Raw genomic sequence first — 20,677 nt, forward strand, 5'->3', positions numbered from 1 at the left:
TATGAGTATTGCTAGTATCTGTCTGTATTTCTTGTTTCATTGCAGGTTTTGAGGTTCTAAACACAGATGCTTTTCAAAGAATCAAATGTTTTCTGTGACTGTGCCATGCATGTGTTTGATTCTTCATGTTTAAAGCTGTTTTTCTCCTGCGTCTGCAGCGTGATCTCCAGCGGATGCTGATGGATATACTCTCCTCGCTTCTCTGTTGATTCAGCATTTGGATTCAGCACTTTCCAGGGAAATTACCTCCCCTTCAGGACGGATGAAGCTCGGCTTCACCATCAATCCGTTATTTAAAGATGTTTAAATATGCCTCATGCATGCAATCGGAAATCACATTTGCATGGTTTGAGCGTGTCAGAGTTCACAGAGGAAGTGACACTTTATACATTCAGACGTGTTAATTCTCATCAGTCGCACCTAATAATAACTCATATTGTAACACTGCAGAATCTCATCAGCCGAGGATGCTGGGATGCAGTGTGTGTCTGCAGCTGATCTCTGGTCTGTGACAGGCGGATGTTCATCGATGTGCCGCATTCAGTCTGACTGCAGCCCAGTCACTAGATATCTGTGTGTGTGTGTGTGTGTGTGTTTGTATTTCTGTAGCTCTTTCACAATACGTGCCGTTTCAAAGTAGAAACTATTGACTATTACTCTGAGCTGTGAGTCTCTGAAACTGTATTTCTCACAACATACAGCAGAAGATCCTTCATTAAATGTTTAAATTAAAATAAAAAATACAATAATTACAATAAATGTTTAATAAAATGATGATTTCTTCCTTTAGACCAGTGGTTTCTACCAGCAAACTGCTAAGGGTCATCACTGGATGAACTATTAAATGAATATATTACTTAAAATAAAATTCATGTTAATATTATTATCAATATATTAAAATGATCTAAATTAATTACTGTGGCAAAAAAAAGATAATATATCAAGATGTAAACAAATCATATTGCAAAAATAATAATTGTAATAATATTAATAATAATAAAATATGGAATTATAAATTGAATTGGGGTTAAATAATTTCTTCATATCGATGCTCACAGTTTCTGTTAATAATAATGATAATAATAATAATTTGTGTTTTTTAACATTAAGCTTTTCAAAGTTAAATGGTACGAGACACGGTAGGCTTTTTAGAAAGGAAACCGAATCAGGAAGAATTAGGAGAAATCAATAAATTATGAATAAATTTCTGTCATTGTATGAAGAATATGTAATCATGTAATAATCCTTAAAAAAGTAAATGTAATGTGATTCCGAGCATTTTAAAATGTAATATAATCTAATTATGAGTACTTGAGTTTTGGAATCTGATTATGTAATCCAGATTACGTTATCAGTTACTACCCATCTCTGTATATATGGAATTATAAAATGAATTACAGTAATTTACTTATAATAATACTCCAAGTTTGTGTTAATAATCATCAAAATAATATATTTTCCATATATTGGGGGAAGTTGTGGCCCAATGGTTAGAGAGTCGGACTTGTAATCCAAAGGTTGTGGGTACATACGTACACACACACACTTAGGATGGGTTAAATGCAGAGCACAAATTCTGAGTATGGGTCACTGTACTTGGCCGTATGTCACTTCACTTTATATCATCATCATCACCACATATGTGACCCTGCAGCACAAAACCAGTCATAGCAGGACAGTATTTGTACCAATAGCCAACAATACATTGTATGGGTCAAAACGGGATATTAAGTAAAGATCATGTTCCATGAAGATATTTTGTAAATATATCAAAACTTCATTTTTGATTAGTAATATGCATTGCTAAGAACTTCATTTGAACAACTTTAAAGGAGATTTTCTCAATATTTAGATTTTTTTGCTCCCTCAGATTCCAGATTTTCAAATATTGTCCTATCATAACAAACCATACATCAATGGAAAGAAAAGGAATATTCAGCCCAAAAAAAAAAAAGACCCTTATGACTGCAGTGATCCAGGTTCACATATAATTATTATTCTTGACAGTTCTACGGTTATTTTTCAGTGCATAATGGCCTGAAGATATTTGTTTGTGGTAAAGCTGATGATTTATATTTCTCTGTGATGGTATGTTAATCAAACTCATCATTATTTTTGACATACAGTAAACTGAAATGGGTTGGACGGTGTTTTTTTAGAGTTTCAAAAGCATAATTTCGTCCAGTGCGATCAGATGTTTCATGCTTGAGGTTTCATCTCTGCATGCATCTCCTGTAATTGATCCGAGTCTGAGTCACGTGACCGCCGTGACGGAGCTCGGTCGAGTATATTTGGATCCTCGTGCTGTGTTTTGTCTTGTTGAGATCCGCACACCCGTCCTCAGCAGGACCATCTGAGGGTTTGACGTCTGTTTGTCTGTTTTTAGCCGCTCTGGAGGAGAACCTGGCTGGGTTTTCCCGGTGCAGTCTGTCCTGGTCCTCCCAAATTAATCAGATTTACCTCGCCGGCCATATGTCGAGACAGCGTGAACCTGCCCACCCTGATCCCAGATCAGCCTCCTCTGAACACGAGAACCATCTACAACCAATGGTGCTGCTGCTTCTTCACTGAAGCCCTTTCAGCAATAAAGGTTCTTCAGAGGTTTAGATTGCTCATTTTAACTCGTGTGATCATGCATTTCCTTATTAGCCTAAATCATGTCTAAAAGCAGTCCAGACATCTAAAAGCCTTTGCATTGTTTGGATGAAATCTTGGATTTCTCTTAAAGGAATAGTTCAGCCAAAAATGAAAATGTTCTCTCAGTTCATCTGAGATCAGGATGAGTTTGTTTCTTCATCAGGTTTGTATAAATGTGTCTCTGCATCAGTGTCTCATCAATGGATGCTCTGCAGTGAATGGGTGCCGTCAGAACGAGAGTCCAAACAGCTGATAAAAACATCACAATAATCCACACCACTCCAGTCCATCAGTTAACATCTGGAGAAGACCAAAGATGAAACTAATCCAGCATCAAGACGTACATAATCCATAATAACTCTTCCTCCAGTGAAAAAGTGCATCTGCTGTTGTCTCTCACGTCAAAATTCAGCCACATATTAGTTTAGAGCTGTTTTGGCATCTGTGCAGATTTCTCTCCTGATTCAGACCAGAACACTTTATCACTGGAGGAAGAGTTATTATGGATTATGAACACTATGTATTTGAGTTAAAAATGCTGGATTTGTTTAATCTTTTGTCTTCTCCAGATGTTAACTGATGGACTGGAGTGGTGTGGATTATTGTGATGTTTTTATCAGCTGTTTGGACTCTCGTTCTGACGGCACCCATTCACTGCATTGGTAAAACTTGTTGTAAATGTGGTTTCATGCTGATCTTTGACTCTAAATTGAGTTTATTTGACTCTCCTCAGGTGTTTAGGCCAGTAACGACTGCGCTGCTCTTCTAAGACGTCGCTAAACGTGTGAAACATTTAATGAGGTGCAACTGTGAGTCCTGAGGGGAAATACTTTGGTAAGTCATCACCTCGCAAGGCCGCTGTCTATTACACCTGCCTTTGTGTCCAAATATTTACCCGAAACATGATGCGGTGAAGTCGGGCACGTAATAAAGATTTAGAGCTCACCTGAGACTAAACAGGAACATCTTCTGTTCTCTTTCATCTCAAGGGTTGTGTTCGGAATAGCACACTAGCTCACTGTAAACTGCACAGTGTTCACTGGATACGGTCTGCTGTATTAATTTAATAGTATTTAGCAATAACGGATGTTTCAGACTGTAGTATGATGCATTTTTGTCACTTGGCCTCATCGTGATGCATTACAAATACAGTCATTTTTAATCGAATTTTGTCTGCAAATGTTTTAACTTTTGTCATTGTGGGATATTCTGTGCATTGTGTCCTGTTGCATTTTGGCAACAGATGCAAAATTCACATTTTATATAACTTTGGAAATATTTGGTAGTGTGCTATTCGGATTTTAACCAAGACTTTCCCATCAATAATGCAGCAATTGGTCTCTAAATAATAAGAACTGTCTGACTGGCAGATTAAAAATATATTATTATATTATTTTATGAACTATTTATTTTCACAGAAATACTTATGACTGTTGAACAGACTCTTGTTGCTTTGTTTAGCTCTTAAAAATGGTTGATGAATTCAGGTCAGATTTTCTGAAGACCTGATGAATAGATGAGAGATCTTATTTGAGTGAATGTTGAAACGTCCACATTAAAAGTGTTTTTACAGTGATATTTTATATTCTCTCCAAGATGAATTGATTTTCTGTACAGTACAGGTACATCTAAAAATATTATGAAAAAGGTCAATATTTTATGTCACTCATTTCAGAAAGTGAAACCCATATATTACATAGATTCATTACACATAGAGTGAAATATTTCAAGCCTTTATTTCTTGAAAATTGGATGATTGTGGCTTACAGATAATGAAAACACAAAATTCAGTGTCTCAGAAAATTTGAATATTACATAAGATCAATAAAAAAGGATATTTTAAACAGAAATGACAGGCTTCTGTAAAGTATGTTCATTTCTATGCACTCAATACTTGGTTGTGTCTCCTTTAGCATGAATTACTGTCTCAATGCGGCGTGGCGTGGAGGTGATCAGCCTGTGGCACTGCTCAGGTGTAACGGAAGCCCAGGTTGCTTTGATAGCAGCCTTCAGGTCATCTGCATTGTTGGTTCTGGTGTCTCTCATCTTCCTCTCGACAATACCTCAGAGATTCTCTGTGGGGTTCAGGTCAGGCGAGTTTGCTGGCCAATCAAGCACAGTAACACCATGGTCATTGAACCAGCTTTTGGTACCTTTGGCAGTGTGGGCAGGTGCCAAGTCCTGCTGGAAAATGAAATCAGCATCTCCATAAAGCTTGTCAGCAGAAGGAAGCATGAAGTGCTCTAACATTTCCTGGTAGATGGCTGCGTTGACTGTGGACTTCAGAAAACACAGTGGACCAACACCAGCAGATGACATGCAGCCCAAATCATCTCTGACTGTGGAAACTTCATACTGGACTTCAAGCAACATGGATTCTGTGTCTCTCCACTCTTCCTCCATTTGGCAGATGCTTTTATCCAAAAGTCAGTTCATGCATTCCTTGGGAATCGAACCCATGACCATTTGAGTTGAACATTATGTTAAATGTCATTCAAAGCAAAAATGGAAAACATCGCAAGTAACACGTTCCATGTCACTGATTTATGATTCTGTCACGGTTTATTGGTGTTCTGTGTCATCAGGCTCATTCAGTTATGATTTATGAATTAGTGGTAAAGAGCAGTTAAAAATCTAATTAACCATTGTGTCAAGTGGCCGTGGATAGAGAGGAACGGGAGGAAACTGCTCAGTGGCCATAACTGCACCATATATTTAGATTTAGGATATTAAAAACGTTGTGGGAACAGTTTTAAATGTTTTTAAAACATTGACACGTCTAGTTTTCTTGTCATGATTATAGCATTATTTAAAGGTTACAAAAACTTTTTATTTTCACTGAACATAAAACGTTATTTGAAAATTTACTTTCAATATTCTAAGAACGTTACAATGTCTTGTTTTCTTGACGTGATTAGAACGTTATTTAAAGGTTCCCAAAATGTTGTTTACAAATTTTATTTTTAACCCCAAATAACATTATTTGAACATTTATTTTTAATATTCCACGAACAATGTCTAGCTTACTAGTCTTGATTAGAAAAACCTTTCTTACAAAGTTCTACTAACTTTAGTTTTTCACCCAAATTATAACGTTATATGAACATTTATTTTTAATATTCTAAGAACATTAAAATATTTAGCTTTCTTATAAGAACGTTATTTATAGGTTCCTATACGGTTTCTTTAATGTTCTACTATTTAAACTAAAATGTTTGAACGTTTATTTTTAACAGTTTCTCTCAACATTGAGAACTTTCAAGTACAAATGACATCATAAGAACGTTGTGATAATGTTGCTCTCTGAACGTTTTCTCAACATTCAACATGTAACAATAACATCACGAGGACGTTCTGAGAACGTTGTTCTATTAATGTCTTCTCAACATTTCGAGGATGTATATCAAATATTAATATAAATGAACATTAATATAACTCTTTGTGAGAACGTTCCCTGTACTCAGATATGTCCAAACGTGTGAAGATGTTATTACTGTTACTACTACTGTTATTACTATTACGTATTACTGAGATGTTATCAGAATAAATGATGAAATCTACAAACACAAGCACTCCACGAGATTCATAAAATGCAATTTATTTGGAATCGGTGAGGCTAAAATAACATCACGTGACTGTGGTGTTTATACTGCTCTGGCTAATGAGCTTCATACAAGAGAAACCCAATGAAAAGGTTCCTGCATGGTGCTGGAGAACACATGAAGCGCACGGTGGAGATACACGCGTAATGACGCGTCCTCATCTTATGGCTCATCATAACGTGTCATAAGCGCCGTGAGGGGCTCCATGTTTGAGCTCCATTACTGCTGGAGTCATGAGAGGCTCTGTGGACCTTCCTCCTGTCTCACTGTCTCATCGCAAACTCTTGTGCACCCTCTGGTGCTTGCTAGACTCCAAAACTTCTTTGTGTTGCCTGCTTAGCAGATTGTCTTCCTTGTCTCTGAGGCTGCTCATTATTCAGAGACAGCCGGAGCTCAGGTCATCTGCAGCTGCCGTACTGAAGAAGAAGAAGAAGGAGAAGGAGGAGGAGAAGCAGCAGAAGCAAGAGGGAAGATGGCGATCATCCTGCTGCTCTAGACCGGGAACAAGTTCGCAGAAGATCCAGGATCCAGCCGTGAGTATTCGGTTTCACGATCGTCCACATCTCGCCTCGCTCCATAATAACGCGCTGGAGCTCGGGATCCGTGGAGAGGCGCTTTGGGAATGACCTGGAAATGCGCTTTTAATGCTTCCCAGACCCAAACCGAGCAAATCCTCCAAAAACGGGCACCTTGGAGCTCGTGCGGTGACGCGTCGCTGGAGCGTCTCCTCGCGTGTTTTCCTCCACTGGAAGGAGCGTCGCGCATCCGAGCGGCGAAACGCGAAATGTGACTGGCGCTTTTCTGGAAGCCATTGCACGGATTTGGAGCTCCGCGTCCATTAGTCAGTCAGTCACAGACGGACGCGACGCGACGCGTGCAGACGCGCGCGCTACGCTCCCGTGACGTGACCAGAGTGTTACAATGTGGCGGCGTGAAAATAGCCTTGTTGTTTTTCCGCGACGGGCTCCAGGTGTTTGTCGCCGCAGGTGTAGAATGACACCGAGGCTTCCTCCAGAAAATGGAGTCTGGAGAACAAAGGTTGACTTTCTCCTGCTGCCACTGGCCACTGCATGGAGCTGGACGCGCGTTTGCACTTTTATTTTCTTTCTATTAACTTGAGTCTACGTGAAGTTTGCCATGCGGTAATATTTTCTGCCGCGGTAAACCGGCTTTTGGAGTTTAGCTGTTTGTGTAATGTTCTACAGTGGCCTACAGACGCTCCTCACGTAGTCCTGTAGAAGATCTCACAGGCTCAGAAATTAAGTTTAGTTTCATTTTAGTGGATGCATGCATTGCATTGCACGTTGAAGGTTGTAGAACTTGCAAATGCCAAACTTTTCTTTATGTAGGCTGCGCCTCCCTTTATGCACCTGTGTGTCGTTTGGGAGCAGATCTGAAGCTTCTGCTTGGAAGTGAGAGTGAATGTTTGTGCACTTGTCTGGCTGTGGTTTAATAATATGACATGCATGTGTGATTGTGACATGTTTGGCATTGCACATCATAAAAGCTTTTTGGTGAAAGGCGGTTGTTTCTCCATTGGTGCTCTCTCTCTCTGTGTGTGTGAGTGTGTGTGTCCTTCTGCAATCGCTCTGGCCACTGTGAAATCCCGCTGACAAAGACAGTGCGCTACACACACACACACCCACACACACACACACACACACACACACACACACTCAATGCGACAGACGCAGGCCAGAGGAACTCAAAATGGTGGCACGTCTCCCATGTCAGGGCAAACAGGTTCTCTCACATGAAGGTTACTGGCTGTTTTTAAGAGCCTGCTGCTGTCTGATGTTTCTAAGCAGGTTCTTTGTGGTTTATTGAGGCTGTGAGATCATTCTTTGTAATGTTTTCACTGGTGATTGAATGCAACAAAAAGCATGTAGTGTTTAAAAGATTTGCATGCAATGATGGTTTAGTTTGTCTTTGCAACTCGTTCATCCAAGTTCTTCCACCTCCAAATCAGTCTTAGATGCATTTTGGGGGGGATATATCTGTGGTTTCACAGTAATGACTATGATCTGGTCGAGCGTCTGACCTGGAAAAGCTAAAAGCCGTCTTATGCAACTGTTGAGCACACGGCGATGGCTCATGGTTCAAGCTCACTGCTGACCCACTTTTCATGAAGATCCAGCCTGTTCAGCTCGCTGGAGAAGTGCTTCGATTGTGAACTTTGTTTGTTTTCAGTAAACCAGTCCACTAGAGAGAATATTTACTGTGAGTTTGCTGAACAGTGATTGGTATTGTTGTAGTATTCTTGGCCGTTTATCAGGTAGATGATTGTAGATCATGTGCGGAAGTTTGCGTCAAATCTGTTTATGACTTTCAGTGAAGCTCATTGCATGTCCTTTATTGTCTCTTTCTCATGTTGAACACCGAAAACGAATGAATAGACACAAAGGCATCATCTATTTTTAATGATAAACCAATGAGGGTGAAGTTAACAGTGTAAACATGAGCTGTTCCAACCCCTAGTGAGCTGCCTACCTAGACTGCATCATCACAGATTGTAAAATCGCTGCTCTTTACGGTGTTTGAGATTTAATGCATCGAGTGTATTAGTATAGCGTTTTCACAGTGCATTTAGAGAAGCATAATTGATTATTGTACCTATGTAAATGTTAGTGTGCTGATTTATTAGGGTTAATGTCAAACTCTCCTGAAGTGAACTGTGAGCCGAGTCTCCGGTGAGTTTGTTATTATGACCCCTATGTAGACAGCATGAAGCTCACTAGGGTTCAGAACAGCTGTACCTGTTGACTTTATTCCACATTTAAAGCAGGATATTCGTCCAAAGCTGCTGTTAGTGAGTGCTTTGTATTAGAACCGTGACTGTCATGAATGCAGTGTTATTTTCCAGGCGTGCATTATGAGATTAGGCTATATTATGATAAAAAAAAGAAAAGTTTCACAAATGCATCATTCCTAGTGTTGCCATTTCTATAATGTACGAATAGAAGGCTGTAAAAACAAATATAGTAAATGCATCGATTATAAATACAAATATAAATCTAAATGAACACACTGTAAAAAATAAGTTGCTTTTATTATTAACTCATCAGAATAACTGAACCTATTTTAACTTAGTTTTCAAGATTATAAAAAAAAATGAAATTACTTTTTTACAGTGTGCAACAACTGCTTGTTATTTCTTTATGTTGGAAAAATTGGGAGCCCATAAAAGACCAAAGGAAGTCATATTTAGGCGTGTGGAACTGAATTCTAGGTGTTACACGAGTTATTTTATGACTGTTGACTAGTCTTAAGCAGCCTTGAGGAGTATTAGTTTTTGCTGTGATATTGGTATTAAGATTTGTGAAATTTCACTGGTGTCTAAAATCCTTTATCATATTGCTTGTCAATTATTTTCATTATTGATTTTACGGCTGAATTTAGGGATAAAAATCTAATTGCGATTTTGATTTATTATTTTTTTTCCCTCTGATAACAGTTGTTGTGGTTTCTTTGTGTGTGATTTATAATTAGGTATGTGGCTATAAAATAACAATAATAATCATTTATGATGATGATGATGATTACTAGTAGTCATTATTTTAAATTACTGTGTCAAGCGATTAATCGCATCCAAAATAAAAGTTTTGTTTACATAGTATATATGTGAGTGTATATTTATGTGTACACATGCTTGTATATATTTAAGTAAAATGTTACGTTTATATATTAAATATTTATATATAATATAAATTATATGAATGTAAATATTTTCAAAACATATGCTGTGTGTCTTTATATATACATAATAAATATACACAGTACACACTATGTAAACAAACTGTTATTTTGGATGCGATTAATCACGCTTAATCGTTTGACAGCACTATTAAATAGTTTTTTTTAATTCAAAATAATAAACTATTAAACAATGTAAACTGAGTTTTTAAGAAAAAATCTAACTAAAACTAATAGTAGTTTTATAGTACATTACAGCTGTAATATTACTAATTATGTTAATAATGGTAGTCTTAATTTCTTTTCGTTGAGCCTTTATTTGGGTGGAAAACCAAAGAAGTACTTCTCTTTTTGGCTGTTTGCATAATCACACCAAGCCACGTCACAATTTTTAGTTTTATGTCAATTAATGGCGAGTCAGATAAAGCATTGAACTCTGATCTCACGGAGGTTTTCCAGGTCGCAGATGTTTGTGTGCATGGAGTAATGTGATGATTTAATTTGAATAATTTTGAATGTCAAAGGCTGCTTGTGTTATTAATAAGGCGAGTGAGTGATGTGGAGAAGCGTCCCGTGGCTCCAGGCCATCTTCTGCTTTCTTCAGGGCACCTTAATTGCTCTCATTGTCCGTGCATTTTAGCATCTCAAATGTCTCCGCGGAAGATGTTGTTGCTCCATCGTAACGTCAGCTTCATCTCAGATGCTTCTCTTAAAGCTCATATTGAGATGTTTGACTGATGGCAGGCTTTAGTAAAGAGATGCACGTGAGATCACGGCTGATTAAATGCTTTCCTACAGGAGAAGCGTGCTGCGTTTCAGATTGTTTTTAAGGACGCTGCTCGTTCCAGATGGCTGAAGGGCTTCCATTTTGATGGTCGAGTGATCCGAGCTACAAAATGGACCTTTCAGTCGGATGAGGCCGCTGAAGGAGGCAGAAACTCACAGGAGCGCTGGAGTTTAGAGTTGTTCCTCAGGCGGCCTGACAGAGAGAGAATAAGCGAGACACACAAAAGCCAATTGAAATGGTCCAGTGGACGCTTTCTTGACGTGATGCATTGGTTTCTGGAGTCTCTCACACATTCACTCTTATCTAAAGAAGCCATACGTTATATAACGTTCTGCTGGACGCTAGAAATGTGCTGCGTTTATTTACATAACCTCGTTTGGGCCATAATTAGTTGTGCTGCATGCTTTGTGTGGTTTAATTGAAATACCACAAGGGTAACAGTTTGAAGAAGAATATTTCGAGCAAACACTTGTCTGATAAATGAATGCATGTAAATATGTTCTCTAGAATCCAATATTCAAGTCTGGTGATGCATCTTCATATCCATATCAATAAGAATAATACAATTAAGGCTACATGATTCGTGGAAACTTTTTTGTTTTATACACTATACATTAATGACTAAAATATTTAATAATAATAATAAATATAGCTGCAAGCAGCAATTACGGGGCCAAGCACTACAGAAGCAAGCATGAGACCAACGTCAGCAATGAGTGGTTGAAGGCATTTTTATTGTAGTCCAAATGGCTGAAAAATCATTTAAAACTACTAGTAATATTATTGAATTACGTTTCACTTTTGACCAACAGGTGGCACTGTTATCAAATGGATGTGGTGTGTTCTGTGTGAGGTGACAATGGCACACACAAAGTTTGGTGTCAACATGCCAAAGCATTGCAGAGATACAGCCTCAAGTGTTATTTTGGCATCAAGCCTCAAATTCGTTGCTGTGGTTTATGCGAAAACAGTTTTGTCTATCGACATGAAATCCATAGTCTGAAGATGATATGATTAGACTTTGGTGAAAATCGGACCAACGGTCTAGGAGGAGTTCGAAAAAGTATGTTTTTAAAGAAAATAAAAATGGCGGACAGGAAGTTTGGCTGACTATGGCAACACTGGTATCACTGGAATCTATTAATGCCATTACAATAGGCAAAATACAAAGAAAGCTATTAACATCTAAAAAGTTAACTCCCGTGAAAATAAGTCAACCCCACCCAAAGTTATAAGCATGTGAATATTTGATTTTACCACTAGGTGGCGCTACCTCTAAACTTCTCAGGCTCCTTCAGGGCATCGTGCTGATGACCCATACCAAGTTTTGTAACGATACGTCAATGCGTTCGTAAAATACAGCATTTTACTACAAAATTAAAAATGGCCGACGCCCAAAATGGCTGACATGGGAAAATTGGATATGGTTTGACTCGGCATGATTTTCGGCCAAACCGTAAAAGCAAAAATATGCATTTTTCATATCTCCTGACCACTAGGTGTCACAGTGCCGAAACACTGCCGATAGCCTCAGGTCATGCTTGTTATAACACACACCAAGTTTGGTCTCAATTCCTCAAACCCTTGCGGAGATATAGCCTCAGATCCATTTTTGCGTGCTTTTCGTAGAATTCGTTCATGCGTTATTCAAGAACAATTTGACTAATCAACTTGAATTCCATAAAGTTTTGCCAACATGGTCTGTAGATGATCTGAGCCAATTTCGGTGAAAATCGGAGATTTTAAAATAATTAAAAATAGCGAAAACAATTAAAAATAGCGAAAAAACTAAACTTTACGATGTATGGACTCCATTCGACTCGAGCTTGAGCCATGAATTCAGAGGGAAAAAGAATTTTCATTTTGTGGCTTACGGTTCAAAAGTTATTAGCATAAACATGAGTGAAACTTTGGACAAGTGGTGGCGCTAGAGAGTTTCTGTGCTTGTATTGACACTATCCTCTGTCAGTGTGCCACATTTGACAACTTTCCCGCAAGCGGTTCTATGGGCTGCCACAGACTTCCAGAGCGGAAGAATAAGAAGAAGAATGCCAACGGTTACAATAGATGCCTACCTTCAGTGCTTGGCCCCTAATAATAATAATATAATAACTGGTTATGCTTATCAAAATAAGTAAAATAAAAAATATTTAAGAGAAGTAATACATTAATAATAATGCTATTATTTTACGTTACAAGTGTAAAATTACCATTCTAATTTTTAAATTAATAATCAATAAGAATATTATTTTTTTAAATCATTTTGACACATTAAAGCATTTAATATTTTCCATGTTTTCCTCATTGATTTCACACTGTTTTTGTTTTGAGATGAAGATCTGATTACAGTGTAGGAAATACAGAAATGCTTCTTGCGCGACTGTATTTGGTTGCACGAGTGTTTTCGGTCCTCGTTCCTCTGGCAGATCCTTTAGTCAGATTGTTTTGTCTCTGCTGGTTCCTCTGACCTCAGATCAGTCTGAAATCTCGTCCAGAACGCCACCTTTATTTCCGTCTCTGTCGCACCATTCAGGAGCGGTTTATTCTGAGACTCTGAGACCACAAGATGATCTTTTCTCTCCTCAGCGGTGACGGAGCTCATCTGGCATGATTCAAGAGTTTGAAGAAACTTACATGACACCCAGTAAAAACCTGCTCATCCAGACACGTTTGTGTCTTTGGGTCTTATGTGACGGTGAGAGGAGTTTTATAACAGTGGTTCTCAACCAAGCGTCCACAGGATGAACTAAAGTGATATATATAAACTAAAATAACAATGTTATTTATATTAATAATATAAGAGTAATTAAGATGTTTTAAATGTTTTTGAATGAAGTCTCTTGTGCTCACCAAGGCTGCATTTATTTGATAAAATGCGTTAAGTAAAATTCTGAAATATTATTAGAATGTAAATCAGCTGTTTTCTCTGTGAATATGTGTTAAACTGTAATGTATTTCTGTGATCTGCAGCTGTATTTTCAGCATCATTACTCCAGTCTTCAGAGTCACATGATCTTCAGAAATCATAATAATATACTGATTTACTGATCAACAAACATTTCTGATTATTATCAATGTTGAACACAGTTGTGCTGCACAATATTATTTCAAATAATTTCTGACGTTAAAATAAGAAATTAATACTTTTATTCATCAAGGACACGTGAAATCCCTCAAAAGTGGTATTTATAATGTTACAGTAGATTTCTATTTCAAATAAATGCTTATCTTTTGAACTTTCTATTCATCTGTGAATCCTGAAAAATAAAATGCATCACAGTTTCCACAAAAATATTATGCAGCACAACTGTGTTCAACATTAATAATAATCAGAAATGTTTGTTGAGCAGCAAATTAGAGTGATTTCTGATCAGTTAATATGTGACCCTAGATCACAAAAGTCATCAGTAGCTAGTCATCAGACAAGATCATGTTCCATGAAGATATTTAGTAAATTTCCTACCATAAATACATCAAAACTTATTTTTTGATTAGTAATATGCATTGCTAAGAACTTCATTTGGACAACTTTAAAAGTGATTTTCTCAATATCTTGATTTTTTTTTTTTGCTCCCTCAGATTCCAGATTTTCAAATATTGTCCAATCATAACAAACCATACATCAATGGAAAGATTATTTATTCAGCTTTAGATGATGTATAAATCTCAATTTCACAAAATTGACCCTCATGACTGGTTTTGTGCTCCAGGGTCATATATTACAGTATAAGTTGAAGGTGGGCCTTCAAGTCCAAAAGCTTGGTCATGATATGGATGTTTGCAGTTGGTCGGTGTTCTGTTCTCTGATGATCCAGCAGTATCTGCGGCTCTGTGCTTCTGCAGGATCTGCAGATGTGTCTGGAAACATTCAGCGTTCTGTAGACGGCTCTGTTCCTATAGAGGCAGAGCGCAGAGGCAGGACAAGGCGTCCTTTGAGAGCGAACAGCGGCGTTGTTGTCGCAGATCCGCTCGGCTGGAAGGTGCCAGTGTCCAAGTCTGATTAAATATTGAAGAAGTTGGAGGGAAGCAAGCTCTCGTCGGTGAGTTAATATTAATGCATCGCTCGTCTTTCTGATGTGTGGCTCCAAGAGCGTTTGGTGTCGTCGAGTCAAACTGAGACGAATGGACTCTCTGGAGAGGGACGTGGGACATTGGCATGTTGTGTTGCTATTTATAGATGTGAGTTTCTGGAGTCTGTCTGTTTGAGATCCTTCAGCTCCACGGTCATGTTCTGGTTTTTCTTGCATGAACATTCAAAGTATTCTTTATACTTACTCTTGAGTTTTCTTGCATCTTCTCCTAGTTTTAAAGGAGAAGCTTCATAATTGTGTGCAACTGCATTATCAGACAGAACTATATGGATGATGGTCATTCCTAAGAAACGTACAGATATTGGCATAATCTAATCTTACAAACATTTGAATGATTAACAATCAACAGCGTGGTAAATTGAATGTCCACGAGTGCTTTTAGTGCATGTTAAGCAGGTGTTGTGTACAATAAGCTCGGTCACTGTATAATTTGTCAGCCGGCATGCACTTTTTTAGATGTTGTTATTGTCATGAGGTGACATGCAGAATCATCAACAGTCTGTTATGCTTTCAGGTTAGTGAATGGTTAGTAACTGGTTCTTCCTGTACTGTACTGCATTTTTAACACAAACAGAAGAAAATATGATCTGCTTGTAAAGCTGTGGTGGTCGATTCCAGCGTTACAGATCTAATCTTTACAATCAAAATGTGAGATTACTAAAATACACTAACATTCAAAAGTTTGGGGTTGGTGAGTTTTTTTTTTTTTTTTAAGAAGCTCACCAAGACTGATTTATGTGATCAAAAATGCAGTAAAATTATGAAATATTATTATAATTTAAAATATCTGTTTTCTGTCTGAATATGTGTTAAACTGTAATTTATTTCTGTGATCTGCAGCTGTATTTTCAGCATCATTACTCCAGTCTTCAGTGTCACATGATCTTCAGAAATCATAATAATATACTGATTTACTGCTCAACAAACATCTCTTATTATCAATGTTTATAAACAATTATGCTGCCCAATATTTTTGTGGAAACCGTGAAGCATTTTATTTTTTTAGGGTTCACAGATGAATAGAAACTCCAAAAGAACAGCGTTTATGTGAAATAGAAGTCTTTTGTGACATTATAAATATCCTGACTGTCAATTTTGGCACTTAAAAAAATGTGGGTTTCAGAAATAGTCCTCTGTGTCCATATAAAGGTTTTTCCACCCCCAAAATATTGTCTATAAGTGATTTTGGATCAGAGCAGCTGGCTGAAACAATGTAAACAAACAGACACAAATCTGCACCAAGATATGTTCTGAAGTGTCTGTAGCCCATAATTATGGCTGACTGTTAGTTGTAGTAATGTTTCATTATGTTTGTATGAACTGATGATTATTTGCTGTAAACATATTAGTTTCAATACAAACACATTTCTCAGACGTGTTCTTTAATGACACATACAGGTCCTCTGACATCATGCAGTATGGCTGATTAGATTAATTCTGTGCTGCAGATGACTAAACTCAAGCACAGATGCGAGTGGACATTTCAAACGAGGTGGTTTCTTTAGTAAACGCTTGAGTTTTAGTCTAGTCCAAAACCTCCCAGGCTCTTGTTGTGCTTCAGCTGGGAATAGTCCTTCATTAGGAGATCCAAACGGAAGAACATCTCTTGTCTTTGGTCGAGCGTGTCTTCACGCTTTCATGTTCTATGCGGTTTGATGGTAACACTCATTGGCTTGAGAAAACCGCCCGAATCAGGCCAAAGACAGAAAGAGAGCAGTGGAATTGGAACTGAAGGTTTCCTGAGGGAAAACGCTTCCTGGTTATTTTCCAGTGTTTTGGTCCTGAGCGTTTCATTCTTTTCCTCTTACAGTCGCTCCCAAAGCTCTGATGGCCTCATTGGATGCTGAAGCATAAACGTTTGTACAGTAACTTGTGTTTAATGACACTATTTGTAGCATCTTGCCCTCTTGACCCTCAAAGTTTGGTGTGGTGCAGTGAAGTATAGTATAGTGCAGAGTAGTGTTATATTGTGCAGTATAGTTTAGTGTGGCGTGCTGAAGTATAGTGTAGTATTGTGTAGTGTGGTGCAATATAGTATAGTGCAGAGTAGTGTAATACAGTGCAGTGTAAAGTATTGTGTAGTATAGTATTGTAATGTGTAGTGTCTTGCAGTGAAGTATAGTGTATTGGAGTTCAGTGTAATGAAGCGTAGTGTAGTATAGTAAAGTATAGTATAGTGTAGTGTCATAACGTGGAGACCAGTTGTTCAGGTTCTGTTTTCTGTGAAAACATTTTTGTGCTTTGTCCTGTTTTAATCTTATTTTCTGTGAAACTGAAAGATAAGAATAGACATTTATAAAAAATCTAAATCAAAACTATAATAGTTCGTCAAGGATACTAAAATAACTGTAGTTGGAAGTTGTATTTTCAAACTTTGAAGTGTTGCTAATGTAACTCAAGACATTTACATTTAGAGATTATAGAGATTCTTAAATTTGTCTTCATAAAACCTGCAGAAACCTGGTGATTGTTCACCCAAAAATGCTCATTCATTTATTCTCCCTCATGTCCTTCAAACCTGTATGATTTACTTTCTTTGTTGAACACAAAAGAAGATATTTTCAAAAGTGTTTTTGTGGTTTTATTTCCATCAGTGTTGTTTTGGACCCCATTGACCTTCATTGCATGATCAAAAACAATTGATATATTTTTCAAAATATCATATTTTGTGTTCAACAGAAGAAAGAAACTCATGCAGGTTTGAAAGATGACTGCTCTCAAATCCCATGCGTTTTCTTGCATTTTTGATGTGAAAGACACTTTGTGCTTGACGTCAAATGATGCAGCATGCCATTGGTGGATGTGTTTCTCGTAACCAATCATGGCGCACCAAGCTTTAATATGCAGAAATGAGATTTGCGTCTTTTAAGATGTTTTGGGTTTGAGTAAATAATGCTGTTTTTGGGTGAAGAATACATGTTACACACCATAATCCAGCGCGCAAATGAAATATCTGTACGTTTTTGGCGATCAGATTGGTGTTAAAGTGCTTGTGGGAAGCGTGACCTTGTTGAGTGGAGGATCTCCAAGAGTTTCATCCATCATCATTAGATAAAGCATTCCCACGCCTGAGGCCGGCAATTACTGAAGCTCCGAGAGGATGAAGCATGTCTTTTTCAATAATGTAGCATTTTTTTTTAATTACGAGACATTTCTTTGATACGCCGCAGAGCAGATATCAGATGCTCATTGTGGTTTAGAAGAAGAAGTGACATACTGCCAAGTATAGTGACCCATACTCGGAATTCGTGCTCTGCGTTTAACCCATCCAACGTGCACACACACACACACACAGCAGTGAACACACACACACACACACACACACAGCGTGAACACACACACACACCGTGAACACACACACACACAGCAGTGAACCGGGGAGCAGTTGAGGGTTCGGTGTCTTGCTCAAGGGCACCTCAGTCGTGGTATTGAGGGTGGAGAGAGCGCTGGACATTCACTCCCCCCACCTACAATCCCTGCCGGCCCGAGACTCGAACCCACAACCTTTGGATTACAAGTCCAACTCTCTAACCATTAGGCCACGACTTCCCCGCTTTACAATAAAATACTATTTTTGAGTCATGCTACTCTTTAATTCAATACTTGTAATTTCTTTGTCATTATTTGTGAAATGTACTAGCAGTTTGAGTGAAAATTGTTTAAACATTTTTTTTTTTCGTGTGTAATGCTTGAATTATTTTGTGACGTTTGGAACGGTTTACCAAATGGCCTTGATATTTTACTGCTCAAATGTTGCACGAGTCTTAATGGCATTGCAGTATCAACTCAAACGTCTCAGATGTTTCTCCTAAAATAGACAAACCTGAATGAGACCGCATGCGTCACAGCAGCTCAGATATTGAGTTCCATATTGAGATGTTGCAGAGGTTTTGAGACGTTTGTTTCAGGAGACATGATTTGTGTTTTCCTCTGGTGTCAGTTCTGCTTTCGCAGCACGAGGAAGCTGGTTGAGGTGTTGGCTCTCGTGTGACGCATGCTTTGGTCTCTTGAGAAAAGGCCAGCAGGGTTTGAAGAGTCAGGAAGATCTTGCCTTGAGGAGCACAAAATGGTGGATGACCAGTGTCAGCTGTGAAATGGAGTCGCTAGCGTTGATGCAGGAGATAATTCAGTCAGGATCAGTGAAGCGAGGTGACTCTTCAACCGCAGCCAGAGTTTCTCAGAAGCTTCAGCTGAACATCACTGATCCCTGCTGTCTGTTTCTGCACTCATGTTATTATAAAGCTTCCAAAATGTTTTTTTTGTGTGTTTTTTATGCAGTGATTCCATAGAAGAACCATTTTTGCTTCCCAAAGAGCCTTTCAGTGAACCATTCTTTTATTTATTTTTTTATTTTTTTGTAATTGTGACCCTGGACCACAAATTCAGTCATAAATTTTGAAATTGAGATGCATGCATCATCTAAAGCTGAATAAATAATCTTTCCATTGATGTATGGTTTATGATAGAACAATATTTGTCTGAGATACAACTATTAGAAAATCTGGAATCTGAGGGAGCAAAAAAATCTAAATATTGAGAAAATCTCCTTTAAAGTTGTTCAAATGAAGTTCTTAGCAATGCATATTACTAATCAAAAATGACATTTTGAGAGATTTACGGTAGGAAATGTACTAAATATCTTCATGGAACATGATCTTAATATCCTGATGATTTTTGTCATAAAAGAGAAATGTATAATTTTGATCCATACAATGTATTGTTGTCTATTGCTACAGATATACCTGTGTTACTCATGACTGCTTTTGTGCTGCAGGGTCACAATGAGTCTGAAGATCATTTTAATGATCTAAAGAACCTTTGTCCACTATAAAGAACCTTTTATGCAATAGAAAGATTCCATGGATATTAAAGGTTCTTCATGGAACCATCGATGGCAGTAAAAACCTTTTATTTTGAAGAATGTATGGTAACTAGACCTCCTGTTTTCTGATTACAGTCCTGGTTTGTGGTGTCCTGTTCACTGGAAACAGCCCTGCTTTACTGCACATTTAAACCGCACGCAAATGCACTGCTAAAAAGATCAACTTTAGCAAAAAACAATTTATTTTATAAAAAATGTTTTTTAATTAATATTAAATAAAATAAGAAAATGTTAAATGTATGTTAAATCTGATCAAACACACTGTAGAAGATAAAAATAAAAAATCTACAGTGTGTTTGAATGTTAAAAACAGTTGTATTCAATGTTTTCATATTGTTTAACTTTTGTAATTTGTTTTTGTAAAGACATTTTGTTTTGATTTGTTTGCTGTTTTTTGGTCACCGTTTACTATTTTTAATTGTGTGATTTTTAGTTTTTCATTGTATTAAAACCAATTAAAGTCAGCATGACCTGCAAACATCATAATAATAATAAATTATAATAATTTATGGAACCCACAACAATTTAAAAAAAACCACACAATTATATGATCTTTTTTATTATTATTAATTGATCATAACTATTGTAATTTCTATGATATTTTGATTATTGAGCTGTGAAATGACCACAGAAATCTGTTCCAGACTGTGCTTTTCTTGAAGAAATAAAATCAGAATTTTCTTTCTAGGAAAGACCAGACTCCTGGACAATACAATCGCACTGTAGGGCTCATAAATTGAGCTTCATTTGCTCAAATCACCCTGAAAACAGTATTTTTATGTTAGTCAAGCTATTTATTTTATTTCTCTTCAATCTTATAGCTGCCATATTGAGTGTTATGATTCCTCCCATTGATTTGTGTATGCATATTTTTTGTATCTCTTATTTGCCTTTGTGATATATATACAGAAATGTGCAAAAAATGGTTTAGCAACTCTTTCTGCGGGTCAAATTAGGCCTGATTTATTCAAGAATTAGAAAAGAA

At 37.4% G+C, this 20,677-nt stretch overlaps 1 protein-coding gene across 4 annotated transcripts in view; it reads left to right on the forward strand.

The window, feature by feature from the left end:
- Positions 1-6,238: 6,238 nt before the first annotated feature.
- The window catches only part of LOC306856389 (zinc finger protein 462-like), a gene marked incomplete at its 3' end in the record, with an annotated part of 55,730 nt that continues 41,291 nt past the window's right edge, over positions 6,239-20,677 (forward strand). For all 4 annotated transcript variants that reach the window (XM_079395657.1, XM_079395659.1, XM_079395658.1 and 1 more), the window contains exon 1: positions 6,239-6,772. The remainder of the gene's footprint in view (positions 6,773-20,677) is intronic.

This window comes from Barbus barbus (assembly GCF_936440315.1).
Source record: "Barbus barbus genome assembly, chromosome: 36".
In the NCBI taxonomy this organism is placed as follows: domain Eukaryota; kingdom Metazoa; phylum Chordata; class Actinopteri; order Cypriniformes; family Cyprinidae; genus Barbus; species Barbus barbus.